Source organism: Aegilops tauschii, chromosome 2, assembly GCF_002575655.3.
Source record: "Aegilops tauschii subsp. strangulata cultivar AL8/78 chromosome 2, Aet v6.0, whole genome shotgun sequence".
NCBI classification, from domain to species: domain Eukaryota; kingdom Viridiplantae; phylum Streptophyta; class Magnoliopsida; order Poales; family Poaceae; genus Aegilops; species Aegilops tauschii.
Genome location: NC_053036.3, coordinates 203,315,137 through 203,325,804, shown reverse-complemented (window position 1 = coordinate 203,325,804; position 10,668 = coordinate 203,315,137).

Genomic DNA, 10,668 nt, shown 5'->3' with positions numbered 1-10,668 from the left:
AGCCCATCATTGGAATATACAAGCCAAGTTCTATAATGAAAATTTCCCACTAGTTATATGAAAATAAAACATAGAAGACTCTTTATATGAAAAACATGGTGCTACTTTGAAGCGCGAGTGTGGAAAGGATAGTAACATTGCCCCTTCTCTCTGTTTCTCTCATCTTTTTTCTTGTTTTTTGTTGGGCTCTTTTTGGATTCTTTTTTTGTGGGCTCTTTTTGGCCTCTTTTTTTACTGTTTTGCTAAGTCTCAGCTGACTGAGACTTCGTTATGTCTCAGTCGATGCTATATTTCTTTGATCTTGCATGGAGATTCGTACACAAATTTTCTTTTTAGTTTTCCCTTTTTTTCTTCTTATACTATATCACTTGACTTAGACTTGGTTAAGTCTCAGTCGACTGAGACCTAGCCACACCCTTTTTTTTCCTCACTTGGGACAATGCTCTAATAATGAATATGATGATCATCACACTTCTATTTACTTACAACTCAAAAGAACAAATATGACTCTATATGGATGCCTCCGGCGGTGTACCGGGATGTGCAATGATCTAACATAACATGTATAAAAAATGATGAACGGTGGCTGAGCCACAAGTACCATGTCAGCTATATGATCATGCAAAGCAATATGACAATGATAATGTGTGTCATAATAAAACGGAACGCTGGAAGTTGCATGTGGCAATATATCTTGGAATGGCTATGGAAATGCCATAATAGGTAGGTATGGTGGCTGTTTTGAGGAATATATAAGGAGGCTTATGTGTGACAGAGCGTATCATATCATGGGGTTTGGATGCACCGGTGAAGTTTGCACCACATCTCAAGGTGAGAAAGGGAAATGCACGGTACCGAAGAGGCTAGCAAATTGCGGAAAGGTGAGAGTGTGTATAATCCATGGACTCACATTAGTCATAAAGAACTCACATAATTATTGCAAAAGTTTATTAGCGCTCAAAACAAAGTGCTACTACGCATGCCCCTAGGGGGATATATTGGTAGGAAAAGACCATCGCTCGTCCCCGACCGCCACTCATAAGTAAGACAACTGATAATAAATCATGCTCCAACTTCTTAGCATAACGGGAGACTATACGTGCATGCCTCGGGAATCACAAACCTTAACACCAATATTCTTACTAAACCACAATTACTCACAAGCACAACCTGCATATTACCACCTTTATATCGGAAAACTATTGCAAGGAATCAAACTTATCATATTTAGTGATCTACATGAAAGTTTTTATTATATCCTTCTTGAATACCTATCATATTAGGACCAAATTCATAACCCATACTAATTTCCATTACTATTATCAACTCTCAAAAAGATATAAGTGAAGCATGAGAACCACAGTCGTGCTCTAAAATATATATAAGTGAAGCACTAGAGCAATAGCCTAGCTCAAAAGATACAAGTGAAGCACCTAGAGTATTCTGACAACTCACGAATAATGTGTGTCCCTCTCAAAAAGGTGTGTCCAGCAAAGATGATTGTGACAAACTAAAAAGCAAAGAATCATATAATACCTGACTCCAAGCAAAACTCATATCATGTGATGAATAAAAATATAGCTCAAAGTAAAATTACTGATAGTTGGTAGAAGAATGAGGGGATGCCTTCTGGGCATCCCCAAGCTTAGGTGCTTGGGAGTCCTTGAATATTACCTTGGAGTGCATCAGGCATCCCCAAGCTTAGGCTCTTGCCACTCCTTATTCCTTCATCCATCGTGATCTCACTTACTTGAAAACTTCAACACGCAAAAATCAACAAAAACCTTCATGAGATCCGTTAGTATAACAAAGCAAATCACTACTTTAAGTATTGTTGCAAACCCATTTATATTTTATTATTGCATTATACCTACTGTATTCTAACTTCACCATGTTTTATGCCCCCTATACAATCCATAGATTCATCAAAATAAGCAAACAACGCAACGAAAATAGAATCTATGAAAAACGGAACAGTTTGTAATAATTTGAACAATGATCATACTTCTATAACTCCAAAAATTCTGAAATATTAGGAAAACATGGGAAATTTCTATGTAAATCATGTGTAAAAAATTCAGAATTTTATCATGCTCCAGCAAATCTCAGTAATTCTGCCACTGGATGCAAAAGTTTCTGGTTTTGCACAAAATCAAAGCAAATATCATCCAAATCATCCCAAGGCTTTACTTGGCACAAACACTAATAAAAACACAAAAACACAACCATAACAGTAGCATAATTGGGTGCACACCAAAAACTAGATAAAGAAACATGAAAATTAAGATAAGTATTGGGTTGCCTCCCAACTAGCGCTATCATTTTACGCCCCTAGCTAGGCGTAATGTGATGTCTGATAGAACTACGTCAGTATTTCCCCAAAGAGGAAGGGATGATGCAGCACAGCAATGGTAGGTATTTCCCTCAGTGATGAGACCAAGGTTATCGAACTAGTAGGAAAACCAAGCAACACTACGTAAACAGCACCTGCACACAAATAACAAATACTCGCAACCCGACATGTTAAAGGGGTTGTCAATCCCTTTCGGGCAACGGCGCCAGAAATTGGCCAGTTGACGGGAGAAAGTTGTAATAGATTGATAGATAGATTGCAAATAAGATAAAGTGCAGCAAGGTATTTTTGTATTTTTGGTTTAATAGATCGGAAAATAAAAGCGAATAAAAATAGATCGCGAAGGCAAATATAATAAAGAAGAGACCCGGGGGCCGTAGATTTCACTAGTGGCTTCTCTCGAGAAAAATAGCAAACGGTGGGTAAACGAATTACTGTTGGGCAATTGATAAAACTTCAAATACTCATGACAATATCCAGGCAATGATCATTATATAGACATCACGTCCAAGATTAGTAGACCGACTCCTGCCTGCATCTACTACTATTACTCCACACATCGACCGCTATCCAGCATGCATCTAGTGTATTAAGTTCATGGAGAAACGGAGTAATGCAATAAGAACGATGACATGATGTAGACAAGATCTATTTATGTAGAAATAGACCCCATCTTGTTATCCTTAATAGCAACAATACATACGTGTCGGTTCCCCTTCTGTCACTGGGATCAAGCACCGTAAGATCGACCCCATAACAAAGCACCTCTTCCCATTGCAAGATAAATAGATCAAGTTGGCCAAACAAAACCCAAATATCAGAGAAGAAATACGAGGCTATAAGCAATCATGCATATAAGAGATCAAAGAAGACTCAAATAACTTTCATGGATAAAAGCATAGATCTGATCATAAACTCAAAGTTCATCGGATCCCAACAAACACACCGCAAAAAGAGTTACATCATATGGATCTCCAAGAGACCATTGTATTGAGAATCAAAAGAGAGAGATGAAGCCATCTAGCTACTAACTACGGACCCGTAGGTCTAGAAAGAACTACTCACGCATCATCGGAGAGGCACCAATGGACATGATGAATCCCTTAGTGATGGTGTCTAGATTGGATCTGGTGGTCTGGAACTTGCGGCGGCTGGAATTGATTTTCGTCGACTCCCCTAGGATTTCTGGAATATTGGGGTATTTATAGAGCAAAGAGGCGGTGCGAGAGGCCACTAAGGTGGGCACAACCCATCGGGGCGCGGCTGGGCCTCCAGGCACGCCCTGGTGTCTTGAGCTCACCTCGGGCTCCCTCTTTGGTACTTCTTTGGCCCACTGGATGTCTTATGGTCCAAAAAAGCCACAAAAAGTTTCGCTGAGTTTGGACTCCATTTGGTATTGATTTCATGCGATGTAAAAACATGCAGAAAACAACAACTGGCACTGGCCACTATGTCAATAGGTTAGTACCAAAAAATGATATAAAATGATTGTAAAAATCCAAGAATGATAATATAACAGCATGGAACAATCAAAAATTATAGATACGTTGGAGACGTATCAGCATCCCCAAGCTTAATTCTTGCTCGTCCTCAAGTAGGTAAATGATAAAAACATATTTTTTGATGTGGAATGCTGACTAACATGTTCATCTCATATTCTTTTCTTTATAGCATGGACATTTGGACTTTTATATGGTTCAAAGCAATAATCTAGTTTTCACATGAGGACTTTAATACTCAAGCATATCAACAAGCAACCATGTCTTTCAAAATAGCAACACTAAAGCAAGTTATCCCTAGCCCATCATGCTCAATCATTGATCCATTCATGAAACACACTCACATAGCTACACCCTATGCTCAAGTACGATCATAGTGCCCCTTAGTTGGTGCTTTATAAGAGAAGATGGAGACTCAAGTAAAAAATAAAAATTGCATAAAGTAAAAGAAAGGCCCTTTGCAAAGGGAAGTAGGGATTTGAAGAGGTGCTAGAGCTCAAAGCGAAAAAGATAGATAAAAACATTTTGGGAGGCATGCCTTTCCTGTCAACGAGAACGATCGAGTAGTTCCCAATACTTTCCATGCTAGATGTATCATAGGCGGTTCCCAAACAGAAGTTAAAGTTTATTCCTTTTTCAACCATACTTTCACTTTCCATGGCTAGCCGTATCCACGGGTGCCTTCCATGCCAACACTTTCCAAGGAATTTATTTTTTGACAACATAAAGTAAATTTATTTTTCATTTTGGGACTGGGCATCCCTAATACCTTTACCTTACTCTCGTGCAATGACAAGTGAATAAACATTCATCGTGAGAATAACACATCTAGCATGGAGATATATTAGCCACCCCTACCGTTTCATGAGCAGTACGAGCACACAAAAGAGAAGTTTATTTTGAAAATTAGAGATGGCACATAAAAATTTGCTTAGAACGGCAAAAGAATATCGCATATAGGTAGGTATGGTGGACTCATGTGGCAAAACTGGTTTAAAGGATTTTGGATGCACAAGTAGTGATCATACTTAGTGCAAAATGAAGGCTAGCAAAAGATTGAGAAGCAACCAACCAAGAAACAAAAAATCTCATAAGCAAGCATTGAGCATAATTAACACTGAATAATGCACCACAAGTAGGATATAATTTCATTGTATAACTTTTGACTTTCGAATCACAAACCTTAACACCAATATTCTTACTAAAGCATAATTACTCATCATGACTCACATATCATATCATCATATCTCAAAACTATTACAAAGAATCAAGTTTATTTTGTCCAATGATCTTCATGAAAGTTTTTATTATATCCTTCTTGGATATCTATCACTTTGGAACTAGTTTCATATGTTGCTTTTAATAAGCTCAAACAAAATATAAGTGAAGATCATGAGCATCAAATTTCTTTCTCTCAAATTAATTTAAGTGAAGCAAGAGAGCATTTCTTCAAAAAAAATAACAAAGCACACCGTGCTAAAAAAGATATAAGTGAAGCACTAGAGCAATTCCATAGCTCATAAAAATTTAAGTGAAGCATAGAGAGCAATTCTAACAAGTCATGGCATAATTTTGGCTCTCTCAAATAGGTGTGTCCAACAAGGATTCAAGAGTTAAAATAAAAGGCAAAACAAGCAAAGACTAATATCATACAAGACGCTCCAAGCAAAACTCATAATATGTGACGAATAAAAATATAGTTCCATGTAAGATACCGATGGTCGTTAGAAGAAAGAGGGGATGCCACTCAGGCATCTTCAAGCTTAGTTGCTTGCTTCTCTATGGATAATAGCTTGGGATGCCATGGGCATCCCCAAGCTTAGGCTCTTCTTACTCCTTATTCCTTCATCCATTGTAATATCACCCAAAACTTGAAAGCTTCAATCACACAAAACTCAACAAAACCTTTGTGAGATCCGTTAGTATAAGAAAACAAATCACTACTACAAGTACTGTAGCAAACCCATTCATATTTTATTCTTGCATTATATCTACTGTATTCCAACTTTTCTATGGCAAAAACTCTTCAAAGAAAACCATAGAATCATCAAAACAAGCACACAACGCAAAGAAACAGAATCTGTCAAAAACAGAACAGTCTGTAGCAATCTGGATATTTCGAATACTTCTGTAACTCCAATTATTCTAAAAAATTAGGAAAACATAGGCAATTTGTATATCAATCTTGTGTAAAAAATTCAGAATTTTTTGTCACTTCTGTGATTTTTAACAATTGTTTTTCTGGACGCAAAAGTTTCTGTTTTTCAACAAGATCAAAGCAACTATAACCCAACATGATCCCAAAGGCTTTGCTTGGCACAAACACTAACTAAAATACATAAAAACAATAATAACAGTAGCATAAATGCGCAAACACTCAAGAACAGAAAGCAAAAGACAAAAATAAATTTTATTCATTGGTTGCCTCCCAACAAGCGCTATCGTTTTACGCCCTTAGCTAGGCATAAAGCACGGATCTAAGTGTTGTCATCTTTGTTCTTATTTTCCTTGGGGGTGTTTTTGTCGGGAGGTTTTGTAAAAACAACATAAAACATATTATCCATAAAAACTTTAGCACTATCAAGTTGCTTATCATCATAATCCCTTTGATTTCCGGCAACAACCCAAGAATAATGTTGATTAACATCATTGAAAACTTGTTGGATTATATCTAAAACAGGGACTTCCTTTTTAAGATTCTCATCAAAGATTTGATTATACCCAAGCAAATGTCTTAACACATAATCACTATTGTAAAGAATTGCATCTATCACGGGCTTTTCACGATTCATTCCATAAAAATCAAAGATTTCCCTAGCTTCTCGTATTATGTAGTCAAACTCATTCATAAGAACAAGAGTGGCCAACTTTTTAGCTTTAGGATTCTTTATAACGGGTAGCTCAAAAAACAATCTTTGCAAAGTGGGATGAATACGGATAAATTTACTTTCAAGTTTCAAAACTAGTGCTGAAATAGCTTCCGCATAAGATCTAGTCCTTCTAAGTATAGGAGCATCATCAAGACTTAAATTTCCAACACAATTGAAAAATCCTTGCATACGCTCTTTTCCCATAACATTCCCTTGCCCCAAAACAAAAGTTTTAGCATCCAGATTGCCAGATCATCCAATTTTAGGAGTTAGGCCATCATCTGTTTCTGCCATACCGAAATCACTCATGATTGCAATCAAAAGATAGATCTTACAAGAAAACGGCGAACGAAAAAGAGGGCGAATAAAACGGCAAATTTTTGTGAAGTGGGGGAGAGGAAAACGAGAGGCAAATGGAAAATAATGTAAATTGCAAGGAGATGAGATTTGTGATTAGGAACCTGGTAGATGTTGATGATGTCTCCCCGGCAAGGGCGCCAGAAATTCCTTTTGATGTCTGCTAGAACCACGTCGGTATTTCCCCAAAGAGGAAGGGATGATGTAGCACGGCAACGGTAGGTGTTTCCCTCAGTGATGAGACCAAGGTTATCGAACCAGTAGGAGAACCAAGCAACACTACGTAAACAACACCTGCACACAAATAACTGATGTCTACTACGCAACTTTATTCTTGTAGACATGTGTTGGGCCTCCAAGCGTAGAGTTTTGTAGGACAGTAGAAATTTTCCCTCAAGTGGATGACCTAAGGTTTATCAATTCGTGAGAGGTGTAGGATGAAGATGGTCTCTCTCAAACACCCTGCAACCAAATACAAGAAATCTCTTGTGTCCCCAACACACCCAATACAATGGCAAATTGTATAGGTGCACTAGTTCGGCGAAGAGATGGTGATAAAAGTGTAATATTGATGGTAGAAATATATTTTTATAATCTGAATAAATAAAAACAGCAAGGTAGCAAATAGTAAACGAGCACAAAACGGTATTGTAATGCTTGAAAATGAGGCCTAGGGTTCGTACTTTCGCTAGTGCAACCTCTCAACAATGCTAATATAATTGGATCATATAACCATCCATCAAAGTGTGATGAAGAATCACTCCAAAGTTCCTATCTAGCGGAGAACATAAGAATAAATTGTTTGTAGGGTATGAAACCACCTCAAAGCTATTCTTTCCGTTCGATCTATTCAAGAGTCCGTACTAAAATAACACAAAGCTATTCTTTCCGTTCAATCTATCCTAGAGTTCGTACTAAAATAACACCAAAGCAAATTCATATTCATAATACTCAATCCAACACAAATAACTTCAAAGAGTGCCCCAAGATTTCTACCGGAGAAACAAAGACAAGAATGTGCATCAACCCCTATGCATAGATTATCCCAATGTCACCTCGGGAATCCGCGAGTTGAGTGCCAAAACATATATCAAGTGTTCTCAAATCCATAAAAGTATTCAATCCCATAACAACAAAATCTCAAAGGGAAAAACTCAATTGATCACAACAAGATAGAGAGGGGAAAACACCATATGATCCGACTATATTAACAAAGCCCACGATACATCAAGATCGTGACATCTCAAGAACACGAGAGAGAGAGAGAGAGAGAGAGATTAAACACATAGCTATGTAGCGACCAGACCTCAAATGGCCTGTGCTGCTGTGCACCAGTGTCATCCCTGGATCAGTAATGCTGACACGCACAGTACAAATGGAGGATTTATAACAGAGTAGCAATCACACACTTATTACATCGAAGATCTCCAAAGAGATTAAGTATGATAAGCATGGCTTAAGGCCATTTAATAATGATAACAGCGGAAGACTTGGAAGATAAGTGAGTCCATCAACTCCAGCGGCATCACTGAGTATAAGACCACGACCTAAGGCACCTTACTCGTCGTCTGAAAAGTCTGCAACATGAAACGTTGCAGCACGAAAACGGGTCAGCACATAGAATATGCTGGCAATGTAACACACAGAGAATAATGAACAAAATAATGCTGTACTACATGCATATATGGCTGGTGGAAAGCTCTATGGTTACAGTTTTGCGAAAAGCCAATTTTATCCTACTTCAAAGGAATTAATTTTATTTAACTATCATGGTGGTTGTGAAACATTGAGATGGTTGACAGCATCTCAATCCCAATTAAAAAGTCATCAATAACCCAACAAAATTAATTAGAGGTAACATAGTGTTGAGATTCACATGATAATCCAAGTACTAGATACTCAAGTTGTCCATAACCGGGGACACGGCTAACCATGATTAGTTTATACACTCTACAGAGGTTTGTGCACTTCTCCCCACAAGACTTGATCTCCTCCGTTGGATTACTCGCACTACATGGTGTTTGAGTAACGGATGACCAAGACACAGTCTTTCATAAGTGTTTGCACCTTACGTATGGGTAGACAGTTACACCTACTTTCCCCTACATCTGCTAGTCTACCACTGTAAGAGTTCACACAACTTAGTCAACTATGCTAGAGCCCATAATAGCTTGCGGCTGCACACGGAAGTTTCTAGCATGAATAATCTCATGATCCCTTTGAACCTGGGTGGCGGTCCAAAAGAAAAACAGGCAATCCTGGAATACCCAGGTACCTCAATCCACCCAGATGTGAGTTTAAGTTGCCACCTTAAGTAAACCATTAATTAACAATCTCACATCTGTCATGAATTTCACTCAAACCCAAACCACGTCTACGAGCATAGCATGGCAATAGTAAAAGCAACGTAGAGGTAACTCCCAAGGGTTTGAATAGAAAACAGGTGATAGGTTCTACCTCATCTACTTCCCAGTACCCACAGTTTAATTAGATCCTAATCATGCAAGTGTTTGAGGGTTGAATCTAATGCATAAAAACTGGGTATGAAAGGGATATGATCAAAGTGTTACTTGCCTTGCTGATGATCCGCAAAACCTAGCGATTCGAAGTAACAAACGGCACACTCCGGGTACTCTATCGCAAACAAACAAGCATACAATTAGTACTCATCTAATGCACAGGTAAAACTCGAATGAAAGATCCAACCAGAAAGTTCAACTTAAGAACTCCGGTTTGCAAAAAGAATCAACTCGAAAGAAGCAACGAAAGTCAAACGGCGAAAGAAAGAAACTTCGTTTGCTAATCTGGATCTAGGTCAAATTTTACTGTAGCAAAATCTTGTTTGAGTAGGTTAAACGGAAAGAGAATTTCGAGACGAAACTCTCGGCGCTTGAATCGCCTGATTCCGGTAAACGAGCGAGAAGTTAAACAGAATCGAAGATTCGATCAGAAATCGAATTTGAGAAAATAACGAGAAAATCCGACGAAAAAGAAAAACGGACGAACGGTTAAAGAACGGACGTTCGTTAACAGAGAAAAACCGACGAACGCGTTCGTTAAAACGAACGGTTCAGTAAACGCTCGTAAAATAATAAAACCGAAAAAACCGATCTAGGGTTTTTTTAAACGAAGGGTTTTTTTTACAGAAAACCGGTCAACGACGGGTACGGGCGGCGGTAGTACCTCGACGGCGGGCTCCGGCGAGGGGCTCCGGCGGGGGCGGGGCTTGGCGGCGGGGCTCGGGGCTAGGGGAGGGCGCGAGGGGGCGGCGAGGGGCGGCGGCGGCGGCTTCCCGGCGGCGGCGACGAGCGGCGCGTGCGGGCGGGCGGCAGCGGTGATGTCGGCGGCGGCGGCTCGAGTTGAGGGAGAGAGAGAGGGGGCGGTATTTAAGAGGGGGGGTGCGTCGGCGTGGGGAAGGGGGCACCCGAGGCGGCGGCGGCTCCCGTGCCCGGGACGGACTCCGGCGGCGAGCTCCCGTGCGGGAGGAGGAAAGGGCGCGGGCGGGCCGTCGGCTGGGCCTTTGGCCCAGTCGGCACGCGGACGGTTTTTTTTATTTTTAAATTAGTTCCGCGGAAAATAATACGTAGAA